Raw genomic sequence first — 23,210 nt, forward strand, 5'->3', positions numbered from 1 at the left:
TGCTCTCAGAGAGGGTAAGCAGAGGCTAGCTCCAACAAAGCCAGATGCACCATGATAATGACTTTGAGTTTCTTTATAGCTATGCTACAGGCCATTCAGGACTTTGGAAAACGAGGGACATGATTTTGTTTTAAAGGTTCCTTTGACTAGTGCATGAAGAACTAATCTTATCAAATCTGGGCAAGTAAGCTGAGATAATAAGTACTCAGCATTGATGATGATGATGATGATGATGATGACGATGACAACAGCCAGGCAATGATAAAAAGCCAGAAGCTATTTTAAATGTTTCTCATATAACGGTGTATTTAATGCTACCAGAACTCTGTGAGTAACTTACTGTGCTAATCCCCGTCTTGCAGGTGAGGGAGGTGAAGCTCGTAGAGTCAAAGAGTAAGTGGTAAGGATGGGATGTGGGCTCATAGTCTGGTCATGTCCCTAATGAACTCTCAGTTACTGGGACACTGGGTGAATAAGAGTCAGACTGTGGCTATGTGTTGAAGGCAAAGTCATTAGGATATACTTATGGGTCAGACTTAGTGTCAGAAAATGAATAGCTGGGGAGAGGGAATAAAAAACCAAAATGCATACTCACACACATATCCTATGATTTGAACATTTGTGTCTCTTCACAATTCATGTTGAAATTTAATCCACAATGTAACTGGTTTAAGAGGAGAAACTTAGACAGTTGTAAGCTCATGAGGAAATTAGTGCTTTTATAAAATGTCCTTTGTCATGGCATCAAGAATGTGCCATCTTGTTGTGGAGTGGGGCAAGAAATGTCCATATTAGGCACCAAATCATGATTTTAGAATTCCCAGTCTTGGAATGGTAATACACAAGCTTTTCTGTTCATACTTTCCACAGTCTTGGTTATTTTGTTTCAGCATCTGGAGTAAATAGAAAAACAAAACAAAACTGCATCCTTCGCAATGACAATCCCAGTATGTAATAGTATGGAAAAAAAAAAAAACAAAAAACAAAAAAAGTCTCTCCTTCATTCTTTAATTGTTTTTTATGCAACCATTACATAGTCAATATGAATATTTTAAGCCAAAGCACAAGTATTAAATATTACCAATTTATCACCAATAAAGCTACAGTGTTATTTCAATAACAAATAAATGTTAAGAAATGAGTTCCCCACTGTGCCTGTTAAACAAAGATAGCAGGACATTTGGGAGACCATAAAACACTCTCCATTGCTTTTTGATGTTTCCTTAGTGAAACATACGCGGTCCCTAGAGTATAGTAGTAAAACAGCCTGAAGATTGAAAGACAAAGGGAGAAAAATCTTTCTTATGGATGACATTTTTCTGGTAATTTTTGCTTGCTAGTAATCCAATCACTTAGCAGTATTCTGAATGCCCATCATGTATGAGAACTGTGATAGCAAGTGGAGGGGAGCCACCTCTAAAGGTAAAGCCATGCTCCTTGCCCTCCACTAACTTCCTATCATGGGAGAAAGAGAAATCTAGTACACAAAAATACTGTTTTTCATATCTGTAAGATGATTCAATTTATTCCTGTGACCCATGGTCATCTTCAGGGATGTTTTCTAACTGCAACCAGCAAACAGCACATGCCTTTATGTGACTTTATGATTCTGAGAAGGCTGCAGTAAAGGTGTTGGTGTTTGATCACAGGAAAATCATGGATGATAGCAAGGTTCTGTTATAGCAGTAAAAGCTGATGTGGACAGACAGTAGGATTGGTGAACTGTCCTATGTAATTCTCTCTCTCTCTTCCTCGCTCTTTATATATCTCTACATCTCTCTCTTTCCTCACTCCCTCTTTTCTTCCCACACTCCATCATTTCCTCCCTCCCTTACCCTTTTCTCTTTCAACATGGCAGATTTTATTTATTAGTTTTAGCATTTTATTTTCATATATTGATTGTCAACACAATGGATTTTGCTGTAACATTTTCATGCATGCCCCTCTTGCCATGAAAATGCTTTTCCATCTTTGCACGATAGGGGATGCATCTTTTCCTCTCCATTAGGCATGATGGCTACTGCCTTCTTCCGTCCTTCAGCTCAGAACATTAGTAGGTTAACCATGGCAGGTGTTGTCAAAGCTGGAGAGTACCAGCAAGTATAAATAAACATGGAGGTGAGGCTGGTGGCATTTTATGCTTGTTTTAGAGTTCTGGGGAAAAGGTCTACATGGATCTTTTTTCCACTTAGTACAATAAGGGGGAAATTATGCCTGTAGAATAGATAACTCTGGATTAACTGTGATTACCTCTTCCCCCAAGTGTAGAGTCCTGAAACTCACCTACCAATTAAAAATTGGCAAGTAAGCATTTTGTAAGGTTAGTTGAAGATTAAATAAGATGAACGTAAAGGTCATCCATAAGACATCTATTACCCTGGAGCTGCCCATTGTTATTGGAGTCTGACTCTCAACTCTGACTCCAGGAACACTCAGGACTTGGGAGATTCTCCTCTACAGGCCATCACTGCATGTCTCTAAAGGACCGGCTGTTTCACAATAGTCTTCAGTTCCCTCAAACTTTTTTTCCACCTTGCCAGTCACCAGGCTCTGAACTGCTTTTATCTCCTCTAGGATAATGGTATAGAACTTCTGTTTTCCCCATGAGGATCTCCTCATGTCTACATCTGTACATGGCACTAGACCTCACTATAAATCCTTAAGGCTGATCCCAGCATTTTAAATTTACACTGATAATAATGATACATAACCCATATTTATGGATCGCCAACTATCTGTCAGGGGCTATATGCTGATCAGTCTACATAAATCAATATAGTGGAGTGCTCTATGACATAAGGACGTTTCTTTCAAATATTTTATTCATAATTACTTATGCTTTTGTCGTAAACAGTAAAACAGAAAAGTTCAATAACTTCCTGCAAGTCATTAAATCAAAATGATTTAAATCAAAACATATATCCAAAGTTACTGTATTTGTCTAGGCATGTGCTAGACATTGTGCAAAAGAAATTGACAGAAGATCACTCTTGTCAGTAAGAATTTACTACTCGGAGAAGGCAAATCAATATCCTGTATCACTGAGGATAGGTCCATAATTATATTCTGCAGCAGCAGGAGTCAATCTTGCAGAGATGTCAAAAAGATAAGAAAAAGAGGAACTACATAAAACCTCCATTAGCAGGAATCCAGCTAATTGTAACAGTCAAAACCCCCCTCTTCCTTATCTTCCCCTGCCTTCATTTTCTGTTTCCTATTTTTAGGACACAGCAACAAATGACAGCATTTCTCATCTGGGAGGTAAATGATGTGGCTGATGTTTGTAATTCCGTGGGTGTGCGGGTAGGTGGTTGTCTCAGAGGGAGAATGAGTGACAAGGAGCTGTCAGCAGACACAAGAAAAGAATACAAATGATTTTCCTTGAAGGGAGGCAAGCAAGAGCTTTTCTGCAAGAAGACTGGGGTACAGGGGATGGGGTCTTGCAGAAAGATTGTGGTTAGGGGTACAGCTTTTCTTCACCCAATACATGTTTTAACCTAGAACACAAACTGCTGATGCTAAGCTGTAACTATATGTACCCTGAGTCCTCAAGGATTGGAGTGGGGAGTGGTAAGTGTACAGGAAGAATTCTCTCACTCCTGTTTGTTTTTTTTTTTTTTGTTTTGTTTTGTTTTGTTTTTTGTTTGTTTGTTTTTTATAGTTTTGGGAGTGGAATGTAGGCTTTTTCTGGTCGTCTATCTACTGCTCCCAGTGCCGTCCAGAGCAAATTATATTTTAGTTGCATCAAGGCAGAAATGCATTTTGCCCCAGGGATGTTTACCTCCACCTTTCATCTCCACAGGAGCTAGTGCGAGTCAGTCTTGCACATTGCCGGGTAAGAGATGTAGGCCGGACTGAAGTGCTCAGTGCAGGAGTCTGTGAGATCTGGGCGTCCCAAGGAGACCCAGATTCCATTCTGCTTGAAGTCTGGTTCGCACCACGAAGCAACACCCAGACTTGAAAGCTATGCTTGTACAGGTTAGCGCTGTACAGCTCTAGGGAATGAGCTGTTTCATGATGGTCCTGAATTCGCCGCAGACTCCCATTCTGTCTTCCCAGGGCCCACTTACAATCACAGATCCTTTTAATAATCAAAAATCCCCAACTTCTCAGTAATCAAGCAAGAGGAAGACCTACCCTCTTTCCTACTGTCACATTCTAGGACTTCAAAACAGGATGTGAAAGACAATTATCTGTGTCTTAAATTTGATTTCACGGATCCATTTATGTGGGGTTTTGTACTATAGAGGTTACATGGCCGATCATAATCCTCGCACAACGAATCAGAGTTTGGCTACCTACTCACTCTCACCCTTCCATGTCAAAAATGATCTTATGAGCTTTCCTTTTAAGTAAGAGTTCTAAACACTCAGCCTAGGAATGAAAACCCTATTAGTTGAAAGTGAGCAGTGGTTTGGGAGGTTAATTTGTAATTCACAGCTCCCCTGGTAACACGGACAAATAGAGGTAAAGATCAGGTGGGATAAGCAGACTATTAACATATTTTAAGGTGAATGAAGACTGGACAAATTAAGCCAGGCTCACAGACACGAGTGATAATCCATGCCCGTAATGTGAGTTTTCTCACTCCAGAGGTGAAAGCAGGAACAGTGGGAATTTAAATACCAGCCTGAGCTGCTTAGTAAAGCCATGTCTTTAAAAGGGGTGGGGTAGGGGGAAGGACCCAGGATGCCATTCTCAGTCTAGGATTGCTACGACTTTGATTCCAAATTAGAAGTGGTAATTGTCTCATCTCCGTTTCTTGAGTGTACAGCAGAAACAGAGGTTAAATCTATATGCAATTCATGAAAGATTATCACCCAATTGGAATTACATTATTTGATATGAGCAGCAAAATTTCCACACTGGAGCTACTGTTCTCTCTGATTGCTCAAGTTCAGATAATACCAGCCATTTTGTGTCAGTCTCTCTCAGCACACTCCCCCCCACCCCCCACTGAGAGGCCTCTGCCGAACAGACTCCTCATCCAGGCAAGAGAAAGGTTCAAGGACCGAACGAACACCTTGAGTGGGAGGAAACGACAATTAAACCAATTAGCCATTTTATAACCTCCATCTAGTGTGAAGACAGGTTTTGTTCTAGCTTCTTTATGCTCGGGATGCTCAGAGTGGTTTTCACATGCGGTAATCATTATTCTATAATTACATTAAATGCTATCTTCTGTGATCCCTCTTGAACCCTCTGATGCAGTAAAGCAATCCACCTTGGCTATGATGAACTTTCCAAATTAGACACAATATACTGATTTAATGTGGATACAGCTAAAGCCCAGTGGGGATAGCTGATTATTTGTGGCGGTAAATGTTAACAAATGAGCCAGGAAGTATGCAGTCATTCTGCTTTCAGTCTTTCACACACACACACACACACACACACACACACACTTCACAATACGTACACACACCTTTCATTAAATTACTGCTCAAGGAAAATTTGTAAAATGATTTTTAAAAAAATCACTAGTCCTGTACGAATTGAACTCTTTTTCTACAGGGAAACCATTAAGTTGTTGTTAGTGAATTTGAGAAATTTGAAGATCAGACAATGAAAGATGTTGAAATTTGTTAGCAATTGCAGACTATCGTACCAGATAATAAATATAATCTTTGGAGTGATCTTTCCACAGGTACGAAATACTGTACATAGCAGATAAAATTCATGTTCTAGACTCTTGGACTTCTGTAACTTCCCTCTGCCTCTACAGATCACTAGACTAGCCTGGTGAGTGGACACCCAGTGAGGATGCAGCCTCTACAGAACTCGGTAGTCCTCTGAAGATCCACTGGCACTGGCCACCATAGCTAGGACTGAGATATTTTGGCAAGGGCGCACCTTCCTGTCTCTTTTGCCAGTGTCTAAGCATTTGACCTTTTTTTTTTTTTTCTGTTAGAGAAAACCATCTACTCACATTGGTGTTTTCAAAGAAGAAAAAGACAAGCTGGAGAGAAATCAAGGAATTCAAGCCTACGTTAGCAAGAGATAAATAAAGCAAAGACTAGAAGTGGGGAATGTTTAGCCTCTTTGGAACTGAAAGTTGAAAGGGACTCCAGGAATCACCTAAAAAGTCTGAGGCTGCCTTCTTGGTAGTGGAAAGATGGTAAATGTAGCTCAGGTGTCTCATACTCTATGAAGTCAGTCTCCACTCTTGGTGCAAAGATCCCCCCCTCTACCCACAAACACATACACCATTCACATAACAGGCTAAGAATGAGATGTTTGTTCTTGTATCCGGAAGTAATCAAACTTAAACGTATAGGAGAAAATATGTATCATGAATGCATGCTTTAATTTTTCTCTACTGGAGATATGGGAACATTGAAAATGAGCTTTATTTCTTTTATTTTTTTGGTTTGTTTGTGTGTGCATGTATGTTTGACAGTGCACAATTGTGCAAATGTATGGGGAGGACAGAGTGGCTTCAGGCATCTTCCTCAATGGCTCTTTGTATATCTGAGCAGGATCTTTCACTTGAACCTAGCACTCAGTCAGCTGGTCTGTCTAGTCAGCTTGCCCCTGTGTCTGCCTCCTGTGTCTTGAGATAATCAATGAGGGCCGCCGCACCCACTAGAAATTCACATGAGTGCCAGGATCCAAACTCAGGTCTTCAGGTTTGCTTAGCGCCTTACCAACTAAACCAGCCTCCCTCCCCCAAAATAAGCTTTAAAACAGACATTTTATATTTCAAATAAGTTTGTGGGGGGTTGAATAGGAATGGCTCCCATGGTCTCATAGATTTCAATGCTTGGTCACCAGAGAGTGGAACTATTTGAAAAGATTAAGAGGCGTGGCCTTGTGGGAGGAAGTGCGTCACTGGGGGTGGGCTTTGAGGTTCTAAAAGCCCATGCCAAGCCCGTAGTTTTTTTCTGCTGTCTGTGGATCCAGCTGTAGAACTCTCAGCTCCTTCTCTAGCGCCATGCCTGCCTGCGTGCATCATTCATCCTGCCATGGTAATAAAGGAATAAAACTCTGAAACAGTAAGCCAGCCCCAATTAAGTGCTTTTCTTTCTAAGAGTTGCGTTGGTCATGGTGTCTCTTCGCAGCAACAGAACACTGACTAAGACAGAGGGTTATGAAGTAGTATGGGGGACAACTCTATAGGTGGAAATGGGATACAAATGTGAAACTCTTCTGGTGGGAGGTTAAACCCCTTATGCCCCAAGTAGAGATAAAAGATGCTAACCTCATTGCTCTGAACTCTGGATCCCCCTGTGGAAGCTTCTGTTAAGTTGGCAATCTTGCCTTTCTGTGCATCTTAAGGGCCTCAAACTCCCAAGACATTAAAGGATTGTGAAGAAGAAAGGTAAAATAAAATATGCTGTTTAATTCATCTTTTACCTCTCAAAGATAATCTTCTAAAGCTGTCCTTTCCTGTGGCTTTTTATGCATAACCCACTCAGATCTGTGTTGACTACATTATCAATTCCTGAACATCAAAATTAATTAAATACAGGAAAGCATGGATCTGGATCATTATCTATATGCTATTTAATTGGTGGATTGAAGATACTCATTAGATAAAATTATATTGATGCCTAGACAACTTTCCTAATTTATAGCTTATAAAAGTCAAATTCTGATTACTGTAATTATTTCTTTCAATATGTAAAAATATGTGAATGTAAGTCTGTAAATGAGCAAAAATCAGAAAATGATTCTCATTCATCACCTTCTCTCTGTCTTCAAGACAAATTAAATTGCTATTATTTCATTTTCTTAATAATATGTTTGACTTAATAAATATTTGACTCTTTTCTGTTAATGCTTTAGAGACTATGATAATGAACAAAGCTTAACAATCTCCCCAAATTCAATTTGGAAACTTCACACACACACACACGCACACAAATGCTGATGTAAATGTGAAATTCTAAAAGATCTAGGTGAGCCATTTTGTTTCTTGGGCATTTTGACTCTTTCTTTCTCAACACAACGCTACCATCTTCTATTATTAGAAACAAAGAACAAAGAAAGCCTTCTTGTCACAGAGTTCACCATGCTAATCCTTTGTTCAGAAAGAAGACTTCCATTTGCAGGGCATCTTGCACTGTCTTCCCTTTGCGATTCAAGCAGCCTGCCTGGGAATGAGGCCAGAATCAACAGCTTTCTACAAGAGGTGGAGATGGAGCCATTCAGATACTACCTAAGGCCTCATTTCTAGGAAATAGAAGGGTTGGGAGCTCAGCCTCTGTCTTCTCATTTCAAATTTTGTATTCTCTTTTCTGAACAATTCCACTTAGTAAAAATTGTCATTAACACTGATTAAATTATGAATAAGTGATTTTAAACTTATTTATTTATATTTTATGTACATTGGTGTTTTGCCTGTATGTATGTCTATGTGAGGATGTCAGATCTTGGAGTTACCGTTTTGAGCTGTCATGTGGGTGCTGGTATTTGAACCCAAGTCCTCTGGAAGAGCACTCAGTGCTCTTAACTGCTGAGACATCTCTCCAGTCCCATAAATTAGTACTATAAGTTATTAACAGAAATTGCTTCCCTCGGTTTTTATGATCACTTCTGCGGACCAGTTCATCCTAGCTTTGTGCTCACCTTGAAAAACAATATAGAGTAGATGTCACACTCCCAAAATGTAATGAGGCACATGAGCAATGGAATTCTTCCTAATAGAGAAGATACTTTGTCCCAGTAGGAATAGATGAACCATTTATTGCCACTGAAGTATGAAATTTGTTTCTAATGTAGTTAATAAATGCAAATAATTTCCTTCAACTGCTAAGAGAAGTTCAACTAAGCAAGACAATGGAGCACTGTTTTTTTTAAACTGAGTGTGACTCAAAGACTATGGTGCATGAAGGGAAATGCAAACTGTGACACTTTGTTGTTTAAATAACAGAACCACAGGAGTCAGGGCATGGAATGGAACCAGAGAAGAAGCCGAAGGCTTATCTGGCATACTATTAAATCAATATGACCATTTCCTTACCGCCATCAACTGAGGCAGTCAGAAACACAGATCGTAAGACAGCAGCCTGGTCGTCATGTACAAACTGTTCTTGACTGATTCGTAGGGACAAAGAGCAATGTAAAGTTTATCACCTGGGACAGAAAGATCTTGGGACACAAAATGAGGTTGTTGAGGAACCTTTTCTCATTGCTTTAACTTCCAAAATGACACTAGTGTTTATCCAAAAGTTCCCTAGACCACAATCTAATTACATTCTGGATAGTTCAGCCCCATGCCCAGAGGAAAGCAGGCTTTCTGGCTTTCGGTACTTGTAAAACCTTCCAAAGGTCCTTTGTCCTTATAAGAGACATAAAAACACTTTGCCTGGCATATGACCCTTGAAGAAAACTCAAGCTTTGAATTCCAAGGGAGAGTACAAAGTTCTTCCAAAAGGGAGAACTCTGAATTCTGTCTAAAAGAGCACAGGGCTGGAACATATGAAGAACCGGGACACCATTTACTGCATGCAGCATGCAACACCTTCTCTGATGGTTTAATAATAGCTTGAGAGCAGGAACAGAACATTTACATTTTAGCTCCTGCATCAGCTTTTCCTTCAGCTGCTCCTTCTTGCTACTTTGACGCCTACCGTCGCTACCCCTTCCCCTTTTCTCTCGCATTTTGCTGACTTTCAAAACTTCCTGTTTGCTCATGGCCACAGCTTCTGTGCCAGACTGCCTCCATACCAGTCTCCATGCCTGTATCCCTTTGAGCTCTGCTTGCTTTCTAGGCCTTTGATTCAAAGTTCCCTGGGAGGTGGAGGGATCTTACAGAAAACCTTACAGAAACCCAGCAGTTACGCACATGCAGGCCCTTGCATGGAGCTCTTGTGCTAGGTACCCGGAAAGTTCATCCAGACCACAGATGGTGAAGATCCATGCCTGGTCTGGTCTGCTAAAGCCAGGTGGCAGGTACGTACAGGATAAACAGGAAGGCCTTTATAAAATCACACAGCAGAGGCTGGCATGAGACTGCTACTTGAAAACCTCAGAAGAGACCAGTGAGACCCAAGGGTTAGGCTACCTTCTGAGAAGTCCTTTTTCTATCCCAAGTTCTATGACAAACATTTAGAAAAATAGTGTTTTCGTATGGCCAAGCCGCCAGTGTGATAATTCTCAATCTTGCACATATCTGACGTTTTACCTAAATATAATCTAATCCGTGAGGGAGAAAAGAAACAGCGGGCGGTGACTCCCTATAATAAAAGAGCACATAGTCTATGCAAAGGGAAACCAGGGTGATTATGTTTTTGATTTACTAAAATATCCATTACAGCAATTACTCAGATTGCCACTAACCCACCATGGTGGTTCAGCTCTCCTACAAAGCAGGACCACGATGCTTGTAAAAAGAACTGTAGAGCCCAAGACTTGAATTCATCACCAACAGAGATCCATTCATTTGTGCTTCTACTCTCTTCCACAAGGTTATGAGTTTCCATATTTTATTAATAAAAATTGGCATCTAACGATATACAATATTGGGTTTATACTTCAATCCCTGTAATATAAACTCTAATGCATATACTACATTGGATTGTATAGTGTTTCATTACTTCAAATGTTTCCCCACATGCATCTTTTAATTTAAAAAAAAAAAAAAGAAGTGTACATTTCTTAAAAAATGTCACATCACACAGGATCTTTACTCTTTCTGTTTTTTTTTTTTTTTTTTTTTTTGATCACAGATTGCCTATGACACTATTTTCCTAACTGGCCTTTAATGTGGACTTTGAAACAAAATATTGACCTGCCTCATGAAAGTTCGTAGTCACAGTTTCTTTATTGAATTAAAAATAAATAAAAAATTGTTCCTAACAAGAGCTATTGTTTCCTCACAGGAAGTAAAACGTCATGTCCACCACATGGGTTTTCTCATAAAAAACAAAAGTGAAGAAAATTCTGCATTCCCAGTGACAACACCCAGAGTGGATATTTCCCAGTCCTCAGAGTTAATATACTGACTTAGCACAGGGAGATCTTATCTCTATGTCTCTGCAGACCCTTCAGTCAATACGTCAAGAAGCAATTACATTGAGCCTAGCATGATGGCCCAGGCCTGAAACTTGGGAAAGGGATCCCCAGGAATCCAAGTTCTTGATCCAGACTGACCTGTAATAGTGAGCTCAAGTCCAAACCTTGTCTACAAATGAGACTGTATCTCTGAAAACCAATGATAGTAATTAATAACATTATTATTATTATTTCAATTTTATTATTCAATTGTTGTTGTTATTGCGCACTTCCTCACTGCATAACTTTTTAGAAGGTGCTGAAATACTTAGGAGATGCAAGTCAAACAAAGTAGTATTTAAATCACGGGTTTAGAGAAAGATGTTTCAATATTGTGTGCTCTTGAGCACTGTCGCTTTGCCGGGATGATAGACAATGCTCCTTGAAATCGGCTGACTGGAGTTAGCTGGAGGGTTCCCCCAAAGGTATGTCCACATCCTCTTCCCTCAAACTTAAAATGTTCGGAACGTTGCATTTCCTTGCATTTTGCGGCATCTTTGTCGATGTAATTAAGGATTTTAACATGAGACCTCTTTTGGTCATGCAGGTAGGTGAATGACAAACACTACGTCATTTTCTCTACCTCTTTTGTCTCCTCCTACGCCTCCCCCACTTTCTTTGAGACAAAGCCTTGCTGCAAATGTAGCCTAGCACGTTAGGTTCTGATCTCATGGTCTTCCCTAGTCAGCCTTTGAGTGCTACGATTATAGTTTCATGCCATCATGCTTAGCCCCTGTGAGGAAGAACACAGGAACAACCATGGAGAGCGATATGAAGATTGTGTCAGCTATGGAAGGGGCTGAGGTTCTAGCCAAAGAATTCCAAGACTAGAAGTTGAAAGACACGAGACTCTCTGGAGAATGTGTGTGACTCTTGCTACCTTGATGGTGGATTTGTACCAGAACTGAGAGAATGCAAATGTGGTGCTGTTTGTCCTATTTCCTACTCTAGCTCTGTGAGGAGAAATCATTGCCAAGGTAACTTATGAGAGGAAGCATTTTAATTGGAGGCTTGCTTATGGCTTCAGAAGGTTAGACCTTGAGCATCGTGGCAGGAGGCAGACAAGCATGGCACTAGAGCAGTAGCTGAGAACTTTACATTCTAACCCACAGGTAGCAGGCAGAGAAAAGGAGAGAGAGGAAAAGGGTGGAGAGAGAGAAAGAAAGAGAGACTGGGCCTGCCTTGACCTTTTGAACCTTCAAAGCTCATGCTCAGTGGCATACCTTCATCAATAAAACCATACGGATTCCAGTAAGGCCACACCTCCTAATTCTTCCCAAATAGTCCCACTCTCCTTGGTGGCTAAGCATTCAAATTTATTGCTTGTGGGGCCATTCTCATCCACACAGCCACACAATTTAAGTCACTTAGCGTGTAGCCATTTGTTACAGCAGGCGTGGGAAGCTAATGCACTAACCTTTTGTATCTACGATGGCTGTGTTGAGTCGTTAGGGACTCTAGGACGTAGTAGCCAGAGGGCAAAGTTTCCAACGCTGCATTGCACAGGATTAGAGTAATGGAAAGCATCACATGTTCCTCCTATCACAAGAGCAAAACATAAAATCTGCAGAATGAGGAAGAAGCCTCAACCAGGTTAGAAGCATAAATGGCAGACTCAGAGGAGCGAGCAATACAAGTAACAGTATTAGAGACAAACAAATAACAATAAGGTTTGAACTCAGATGCTTCAGGCTAGACAAATACTCTACCTGCAAGCTACACAACTAGCGATAAAGGGGGCAGTTTAAAAGAAAGGTTTCTGCAAGCATACTACCATGAAGCATAAATTCGGGGCTTCTCAGTACAGCAGATGCTCAAATCCATTCATTCCATAATTCAAGAAACCTTTTGTGTATGGCTAGTTTGTTCCTGGCACAGTGCCGGGTGCCGTAAACACGACATTGATGATAACACTGCGGGCCCTAGGAGTATAGAGTCTAGTGGCATAGACACGGAGGTGCATTGTAATAGAATTTCAGCACAATGTAGTAAGAAGTTAGGTTGTTCTAGAAGCGTATGGCAGAACAACTCACGCTGGTTTAGGGAAAGAAGTTTTCTGAGAAGAGATATTGGAGTGGAGTTTTTAAGGAAAATCGGATTCATGACTTAAACGTAGATGACAGCAGGTACAAGCAGTCAGTCCCATCATGGGATGTGCTGACCCTCTCCAAAAGGGGCTCTGTGAAGAACTGACAGATGGTTTGTATCACCATGCTCACAACTCAGGAAGACCTAAATCTTCCTGAGATGTTGTGGAAGCTTTCCCCAAGTGGCTGTAAGGCTTCCTGTACAGAACAGAAGAAGCTGGAAACATTATAAAGAGACTTCTACAATAAATGATTTCCAGACCCAGTTTACTCCAATCCATCCAAAGTGACAGTAGGCCTACGTTTATTCCAAACATTCTGGGCAGGATTTTCTACACCAAGAGTATGAGGGAAGTTACATGCAGCAAAGGACTCCTAACCATGCTGCAAAACTTCGAAGCCAACCATAAATCAAAGGGCACCTTGGGCAAACTATCCAAAGGCCCATGACAATGGCTTTAAAGCTCTGCCTGTTGCTCTGACCCACATCAGAGCTGCCTCTGGAGGGAAAGTTAAACCCAGCCACGTAAAATGCTATTTAGAAGGTCCATCCCAGCAGGAGCTGTCTCTAAAGTAGATCACAAGGCAGAGGCTGAACTAGAAATAAACCGTAATCAATATATGAGGCAGGTAACGTTGACAGCAGGGAAGAAAAACCTAAACCTTCACGGAATTGGGTATCTTTAAAAACCCGGAGAGCCGCATCCCCTTAGAATGAGCCTAACTCATTTTTTGCAGGGCTTTATTTAATCTGATTAGACTGTAATTTGGATTTGCTAAATTTGCCCTATCAGAGTAAGGTGCGTGACTCAAAGGAGTCACAAAGACCTTCTAATGCCTGTTCCTATGACATGAGACCCAAACTCACTCACTCAAAAAAAAAAAAATAATAATAATAATAAGCAGAAACAAGAAGTAATTGTCTCTCTTTGCTGCTCATTCTTGGTTAGTCTGTTTACATATGTATCTTTAGTCATCTGAACATTGACTCCATTTTTGTGTCTTAGCCAGAAGCTTAGAAATACTTCTAACACAATTGTCTTACAAGATACAACACTAAACATCCATTTTTCTGGTGCTTTAATTTGTCTTATCAGCCTCTCTGTGTTTTGGTTGGAATGTGAGAGGGACAGGATGTTAACTCTATGTGTTGTAGGTTACTGAAAATAGGAATGTCAATTTTACTGTTACTATTCATGGTTTCCATGACAACTAGATGTTCCTCACAAGAAGTTAGGCATCTAGGAGTGGTGCCACACATCTATACTCTTAGCCACTAAAAGGTTGAGTCAGGCTGATCAGAAGTTCAAGGCCAGCCTGGGCCACACAGTGACTCCCTAGGTAGTCTAGATTAATATGTCAAAACCCTATCTCAAAGAGAAGACAAAGTTAGAGCAAAATGATTATGAAAGGTCTTCAGGCTGTAGTGTCACTGCTCCCCGGATGGTACTAAGATCTGTCTCATGTTAGCAACAAAAGGATTTCACTCTCTAGTTTGGACTATGCTGTGCATCTCCATCCTCCCCATCCCCTAAAATACCCTCCATCTGTAAGTATTTCAAGGAGAATTAGGATATTAAATCTCTGCTGAATGAATACAGTGAAACGTCTCTGGGACAATAACTGGGTTAGACATCTTTGCTTAACGCCTGTGTTAATGAACATCCACACGTTCTTTCCTTTGCTGTAGGTAAGTTTTTATGGTACAAACTGAAGACCCGAAGGCGCCCCCCTTCTGCCATTTTAACTTTTCAATCATGTGCTCCTTCCCGGAAGTAGAACCAAAAATACATCTACTGTGTTTCCTTCTTGGGTTGTGTCTGTAATCTGGACATGCTCAAGAACATATTCTTTAAATGGGCATGCTCGCAAATGTGATCCCTACACAAAATGGATATGTACAGGCTCCTCAGATAAAATCCCTGTGTTTTCTTTGTCTAGGAAGGGTGTGGCTTTGGTATTCATTCCAAATGGGTTAGGGGGTGGGGAGGGAAGGATAATAAACCTTTCTTGATTGTTTACAGAAAGGGCAGCTCTCTAAGCTGGTACGTGTTCATGACTGTAAGTGCTATATAGACTTGAGGCCAGAGAGCATTTGATATGACTTTTGGCTTTCTTTGTATAGAGTATAATAAACCATATTTTAGAGTCTGCTCTTCTCACATGACTATCTTATTCCAAGATTACTGAAATCCTTGGAAAAGATGTAGCTCTGATTAATTTTACTGAGTTGGTTTCTTTGAGTATATTGACTACCTATCAAGTGCCATTTGGCCTGCAATCAATCATTAACAGTCTGCATGCTATTAGCAGAATTACTTAGCTGAATAAGACAGCCCATTTTTATAATAAGGCTTGCTAGAAACATGAAGGTGAACATGCAGCTTATGACTCAAAGGTATGCACAAATCCCGTGTGTGTTCACAGGAGGGAAAGGCCGTTTGCAGTAGGAAAGGACCAAAGGAAACAGCTTGAAGGAGGTGCCCCTGAAGACAGCCTTGGAGAGTGGCTTGGGGTTTTTCCAGACACCGAAATAAGCTTTTATTATGGACCCATGCTTCATGTTCATGAACCTTTCTGGAGAATTGATTCTACACACTTCTCAACTTTAGCCATTTTCATATAATTACATTTTAATCTAATGATATTGGCTGGGAAGTGAGACATGAAGTAAGAGCTTCTAGGCAGAAAGAAACACTTTATGATCTAAACAGCACTGGCTATTGCTCCCACTTACCTCAGCTGTGTCTCCTTTTTTTTCTTTCTTTCTTTTCTTTTCTTTTTCTGTTTTTTAAGATTTTGGTTTGTTTGTTTTTTTAGCTAGCTTACCAGGTTGCTGATGTCCTCATGTTATTTTCTCAATAGCTGTATTTGTGACATCTTTGATTTCTTTTTTTATTACTTAACAAGAAATTCACCTTCATTCTAATTTTCCTAGAGACTGAGTCCCTCTTCCTCATCTTCACCCACACATTCTTGTAGAATATTTTCTGCTTATTTAAAATTTTAATTTCTATTTTTCTGCATTTGGTTTTGTTATTTCTCAAATGTACCTTCTTGCTCTGAGCACTTACTTCACTTATTATCTGCTTTTCCTTTTTTATAGGGACAATGTACACACACACACAAAAACACACACTAACATTAACATTCACACATACACACACACTCACACATACATATACAAGCACATAAACAAAACACTCAAAAAATATTCACACACAAACACACACGTGCTTTTAAATATTATCTTTTGATTTGTCAAAAAATGTTATAGTGTAACTGTTCTGATCTTATTATCTAATAATTTGCTTGTTTGTTTTTCTTTAAAAGCATGCACTGAGAAGAGTGAAGGCTCTGAGATCTTATACTATAATTTATCTTTTCCAGAACGCTACATGCTGGCAAAAGCCGTGAGGCATCTGGGCCTGGCTCAGAGGACTCCCTACTGCTTATGACAACTGTTATTTCCAGAGTATGTGCTTTTTGCCAGTTTCCTGAACGTCAATCCTCTTAGGATGCTAAGGAGCCAGGCAATGTTTTCTAAGGTTCAATGCTTTCCTCTGAGTAAAAGGAGGGCTCTCTTGCCTGCCTTCCCCCCTTCCTCCTCACTGGGATACTGGGAAGGCAGTGAGCCCCTTTGACCACATGCAAACATACCCAGATTGGAGCCTGGGTTCCTGACAGCTGAGCAGAGAGAAAATTCTACTTGGCTAGCTATGACTTTAAAAATCACTGTTGGGTATGCAATATGGCTCAGATGGTAAAAAAAAAAATAAAAATAAAAAAAAATTTGCTCTGATCCTGAGTTTGACTGCCTCCCCCTAAAACAGCAGGATATGGTAGCATAGCATCTATAATTCCAGTACACCTACAGACTTCAGAATAACAAAAATGGAAGTGGATACAGGAGACTTGCCTGCTAGCTGGAGTACTCAGAATGAGGAAAAGAAGAGATCTGACCTCACGACCTCAGCAAGGTGGAAGCTGAAAACCTACTCCTGAAAGTTGTCTTCTTTCCCCCACACATGCACTGTGACACGTGTTCACTCTTCCCCTGCCTCCCCACACAAATAAAAACACGTCACTGTATTAACAATTAGCATTATTTAATAACACAGAAGGTTTCACACAGAGAAGGCGAAAGAACACAAGAAATGTGTAGTGAACATGAGTGGGTGTCTAGAAAGAAGATTCTCAAGAACGTTCATAAAGTTCTCTAGCTATTTCAGTTTCCTTCAAAGGATAGCACTGCTGTTTGCAGCATCTCTGTCTCTGTCTCTCTCCCTCTTGGTGTGTGTGTGTAAAATAGAAGGCACTAATATGACATTTGGGCTCCTTTATATTCTTACCTTGGCAAGCTATTTTATCTTTGTAAATATTCACACTTAATTAGCTACCCCAGAAGAAACTGTGCAGTCCCAATTACTGCCAAACAGTGTAGGTGACAGAGGCTTGACATTAAAAGGTTTTCTCCAGAAGGTAAACTTTTTCCTCAAAATTAAATATTTTTACAAATGACACATACACGTTACTAAATACCAGTATGCATTTATAAGTAAAAATCAAAGGCTGTTAGAAGGAAATGCAAATGCACACACATGCCAGTTCTAAGGACCATACACACACATACATATCTCAAGACACTGATATAAGAGAGAGAGAGAGAGAGAGAGAACCGAGAAAATGGAGATGGGCTACAAAAAAACATAATAAATGTTTTTATTCACCATACAACACTCAACTGATATATCCTAGAAAGATAACAAAAACTTATAAGATATAATCTCTGTCAAAATACGTATACCCCAGTATAACTACTAAAGCATGCCCTGAAATAAATATCACATAGATAGAAAACGACAAGCGTCAATCAGGGCTGTGAGTGAGAGCCCCAGGAGGCCCCTGGGGAGCTGTCAGACTCACTGATGTTCACAGCCCCTGTTCCCGTTGTCCTTTTTACCCAGATTTAGAGTTCTTGGTACCTGTTCAGCTTCCTGGGTCTTGTCTTAACACTGCACTGGGAAAGCCTTCACTTTATTTCAGAAGCAATCATTGGAACAGTATAAGCCATCATTTACGGTGGCCTTTGGAACGAATAAGCCACAAAGACATCTCTTGAGCTACCATAACCATTAGGAACTATACACAAACAGAACCCCAAATCAATAGTTAAAGTCACGGTGAAATAATGCCGTTGTTTCTCCTTTCTAGGAGAGACAGCATGAAACACTCCATTGTCTTTAATCTATTTTCTCCCATCATACACCATTGTTTATGATGCTAGCAATTATTGCAGTACGGCCACGCACTCAATGAGTCATCAGTGGCCATCTTCCAGAGGCATTCAGTTGTCACATACACGGAGAATAATGGCTCACTGAGACGTTGCTTAATATCTGTAATCAGTTTTCGTCTGATGCAATTCTCCAAATGCATTCTTCTTCCTCAATAAATGATAAATTACAATGCTATTGCCTAGCCAAGAGAGAGTCATTTTTCCCCAGCCCAAGATTTATTTCCCAACCAAGCTGTTTTTGAATACACGAATGTCACTTTTACTTGTTTCCAATACTCTAAACAAGTTATCTGCCAATCAGCCAGACATGTGAGGGCCAACCGAAGAGTGTGTAGCTGCTTAAGAGGAAATGCTCTTCAAAATGGATATTCGAGCAGTAGGAGAGGACAGGTGGGGCGAGAGAGAAGCCACACCAGCATATGGAAGCAGAAAAAAAATGGCATAATAGCAAAATGGCAGGAACTTGGGCCACACAATAAGAAGTTACAGTTCTTCAAATGAGTCTTTTCAAAAAGGGGTTCTGCTAGGTAAAGAGATGGCGTAAGCAATTATTACCAAGTGGCTAATTTAATCTACATTTTTAAATTCTTTGTATTTTTACTGGTGTCTACCTACTGAAGCAGTAGCGTCTGGAGTTTTATCCCCAAGGGCACCCTCACTGCACTGCACTGGCCAACGATTTTTCTCAGCAGGTTGCATAAAAGAACAGAGTTCAGAACGATTCATTATTCCAACTTCTCACAACAAAGTTGCTCGGGACTGGGGGCGTGTCTGTTTACCTGAGGAGGACGGACAGACTGTGGGCTCTTGTTCTGTGTTTCTCAGATCCTATTCCCACCAGGCTGCTCTAACTGGGCACAGAAAACTTGATATAGTCAAAATACACACATCAGTTCCTCCTGCTCTTAACCTGCTCTTAAAACCTGGTTTTAAGTAGGTTAGGTCATCAGAATCTTTTCCTTTCTCTCCATTTGATCACTAACTGGTTTTGCATCCCAAAGCTTCCAACTTCTCCATACTCTGCTGTTTTAATTTGCACTAAGAGCAGTGGTTCTCAGCCGGTGGGTCGTGACCCCCTTGGGTCAAGAGATCCTTTTACAGGGGGTCTCCCCTGAGACCAGTGGAAGTATCAGATATTCGTATAACAATTCATAACAGTAGCAAAATTACAGTTATGAGGTAACAACAAAAACATAATGGTTGAGCATCACCATAACATGAGACACTGTATTAAAGGGTCACAGCGTTAGGGACATTGAAAACCACTGCTCTACATGCTTTTTACCATGTCATGCAACACTTTTGCCACCCAGATCCTAGGCAGTCATTTCAGCTCTGTAGCCGTGCATTGTAAGACTCTGTTCCGCTGAAACTCGCGAGAACTCACCATTTTGCAAATGTCTTTCCAAGTAGCTGCATTTATCTTAGTCTTTCCCTGCTATGGGGAAGGTTCTTCTGACATGTTTATTTATGATACCTTTTTGTCACATGTTTGTTTGTTTGTTTCACTCCTCTCTGAGTTAGGGCTCCACTCTGTGGTCCAGGTTGTCAGGTTAGCCTCAAACTCAGTTACCTCTTTCCTCAGCTTCCCTAATGCTGAGATTATAGGCATGAGCCACCATGCCAGCTCTACAGAGACTAAAAACACGAGCTTTAGAACCAGAGCTGGCTGGTTGCTTTCCCTTATTAACTGGCCTTATGGTATTTCACAAATTGCTCTAGTCTGTGACTCTGTGCTAGCTATAAAATGAATAAAGTGTTTACAGTGGCCAAATAATGGAATGTATATTAATGGTCTACATCACAGTGCCTGGTAAAGGTTTAGTAAATAGCAGCTGAAGGATTTGAGTGGGGGGAGGGGGGAGTGTTACATCGATTTTACAGCTGCTCAAATGTGACTTAAGACCTGCTTCCTAATTTTCACAGGTAAGATGAACCTCTCTCTTTACTCTATTCCTTACAAAAGTTCCTTTATCTTTTCCCAAGAATTTTCTGGGGGATTTTTAGATGCCTATGTGTTTAGTTATGAGATGCTTGAAGTCTAGGATCCCTCAAGTTTCTTCACTTTGATGAACTTGAACACTCAGTCACATCTGAGGCATTTTGCATTTTAAGAAGTATCTGTTTTGAAAAAGGTTAAGTCATAATTTTAATTCATTGGAAACTGACAGATGAGTTGAAGACATTATGCTTAACACAAAGGAAAAAAGTGACAAACACACAATCATGTGGAATCCTGTGATTTGAACCGTAATTTAATTGACAAGGCGATCAACGTAGATTGGCGAAGCTGAGAACAATTCTTAAACTGACAGGAGCCGGATTGTCATAATTTCAATGAAAACATAACTTTGCTTGGCCCCAGTCTGGTTTGTCGTGTTGCGTGAAAGGTTTTAGACTCTAGAGGGCTTCTCTGCCCTAACTAGTTCCAAATAATAGAGACAGAGACCTTTTAGATTAATATAAACTTTAAGGCATCATAAGTGGGCATAAGCTATTTTGCTTTTTTTTTTTTTCTAGCTACACGCACCAAGTCACTTGCCATAACTGTCCTTGCCTGGGCTGCTTCTGTTCCATCAAGCCAGCCCTCATGGCCACATCCTTATGTTCCAGAGTGCCCCATGATGACTTCCTTCTCTCCAGCTTTCTCTCTTTCCTCGTGGTTCCTATCTGACCCCAAGGCTGGGAACCTAAGTTCTGCCTACTTTTCTTCTGCCAAGCTCTAGGCTGTCAGCTACTGTTATTAACCAACCAACTTTAAACTGGGGAGCAGGGTTTACACAACATCACTTGGTATACATGAGAATGTGCTCTTCTGGATAGCGACAAGGTCTCAGGGGTCAGCATTTAGTGTTAGAATACATAACACTAGGCCGACCTCCAAAATTGTCCTTGTTGAGTTTAATAGCTAGACGTTGATTTTTTAGAAAATCAATGATTATTGCTCACTCCGAAAATTATATGTCCATTTTTGTTTGTTTCTTTGCATTTTTTCTTTTTCTATAACCTAGGTTGTTCCGGGGTTCTCTATTCTAGTTTGACCTCAAACTCTTATGTAACCTCTTTCCTTTGACTCTATGCTGATTGGGTTTTGTCAACTTGACACCTAGGAGGAAAGAATTGAGGATTTCCCTCTTCTTTTGTTGAATCTTCTTCATCAGATTGCTTGGAGACATGTCTGTGGGTCATTTCCTTAATTTAATGATGTGGAAGGGGAGGGCCCAGCACACTGGTAGTGGTGCCATCTTGGGCAGGTGGTCCTGACTGGTATAAGAAAACAAGTTAGCCAGTAAACAGCGTTCCCGCATGGTCTCTGCATTAATTCCTGCTTCTGGGTTCCTGCCTCAAGTTCCTAGGCGGTTCCTGCCTTAGCTTCCCACATGAGAACTATAACTAATAAGCTAAAATAAGCCTTTTCCTCCTCAAGTTGCTTTTGGTCAATGTTTTATCACAGAGACAGAAAGAAAACTCAGAGAGCTTATCTAGCACTGAGGTTGTAGCCAGGAGCCACCATGCCTGGCTAGGTAATGATTAGGAGCTATGTCTGGTACATATTGAGTTTTAAGGTCTATCTCTATCTCCTTAGGGGAAAAGATTAAGTCAGGATTTTAATGCATTAGACACTGACAGGTGAGTCAGGACAATAAGTCTATAACAAGGGAAATAATGATGAAAACAAACTAAGAGCATACAGTTATTTATTACTAACAACTAAGCAAAATATTCAGCTTGAAAATGCAACTAAATTAGATTAAGTCTAAGACTACAACTAAGCTAAAGTTATAGCATCTGTGTTTAAAGCTGCTGCTTTATAATAATACATATAAAAAATTTTCAGCACAAAACCTGACCCAAACGAAGCATTTATATTTTCATCTTTTCCTTCCCCTCTTCCTCTTACTCTGTCTAAATACGTAAACCCTGCCATCTGTCAACTTAATGTCACTGCTTCGGCATATATATAGATTAAAAGAAAAGTTTATCATTTGTGAAGACATTCACTCCTTTATATTGAATCTGCGGACCATGTTCCTGGTTTCTAGCTCACATACACTGACAGTACTGCAGAATTCACAATTATGGCTACTTTTGGACAACATATAATGGCCAACAGACCTTGGGTTGTGTAGTAGATGCACTATCCTCCCCTCTCTACTCACCCTCCAACACGTTAGGAGTTTCCATATAACTTAGTAGAGTCCCGCTTTGTCATATAAGACCATAAGGGCAGAAGGGTCAGAATACTGCTCTTAGAGGACTCCGAGTGTCATTAAAAAATATATAAGAACAGGCAAGTTTCTCCTTTTATCAAAATTCATCATACCATGAATTTTGATGGTAGTGGTGCTAACAAAGGCAAGTTTAGTGGAAAAAGCATGGGAACCCCAAAACAGATGTTTGCGCATCAAGAGGTGGTGCTGCATTCTCTTCTAAGATGTGTGGGTAGTTGACCTTTGTAGAGAAGTCTCTTGTTTTTCTGAATGGAGAATGCAAGTTTGTGGCCAGAGCTTAACAGCTTAATAGCTCTCAAACGCTAGGATGCAGAATCCCTTACGGAGCATGGCAAAACCCATCTTCTGGCCTCACTTCCCAGAGTTCCCGACTCAGTAGGTCTGGGATGAAGTTTAGTAACTGCTCTGTTATGGGTTCTCATGTGATATTGCCCTGGGACCATAGTTTAAGAAAACACCACTCTAACCAGAGTGAAAACAACTGTCTCAGTCAGCCATCACTCTACTTCTCCTCTGTGAATTACCCAGCCCAGCAATCCCATGCAGAAGGTGGAGGAATGAAAACCTATGCATACAGAAAATAACAAACGCACC

The 23,210-nt window shown here is 40.4% G+C and overlaps 1 long non-coding RNA gene across 1 annotated transcript in view; it reads right to left on the reverse strand.

Moving 5' to 3' along the window:
* Positions 1–18,204, reverse strand: part of LOC132656643 (uncharacterized) — a 50,096-nt gene extending 31,892 nt beyond the window's left edge. Inside the window, exons 1-2 of the long non-coding RNA XR_009594361.1 lie at positions 18,071–18,204; positions 596–893 (exon numbers count right to left, since the gene is read on the reverse strand). This is a non-coding gene — a long non-coding RNA (uncharacterized LOC132656643). The remainder of the gene's footprint in view (positions 1–595; positions 894–18,070) is intronic.
* Between the last annotated feature and the right edge of the window lie 5,006 nt (positions 18,205–23,210).

Source organism: Meriones unguiculatus, chromosome 9 (assembly GCF_030254825.1).
Source record: "Meriones unguiculatus strain TT.TT164.6M chromosome 9, Bangor_MerUng_6.1, whole genome shotgun sequence".
Lineage (NCBI taxonomy): Eukaryota > Metazoa > Chordata > Mammalia > Rodentia > Muridae > Meriones > Meriones unguiculatus.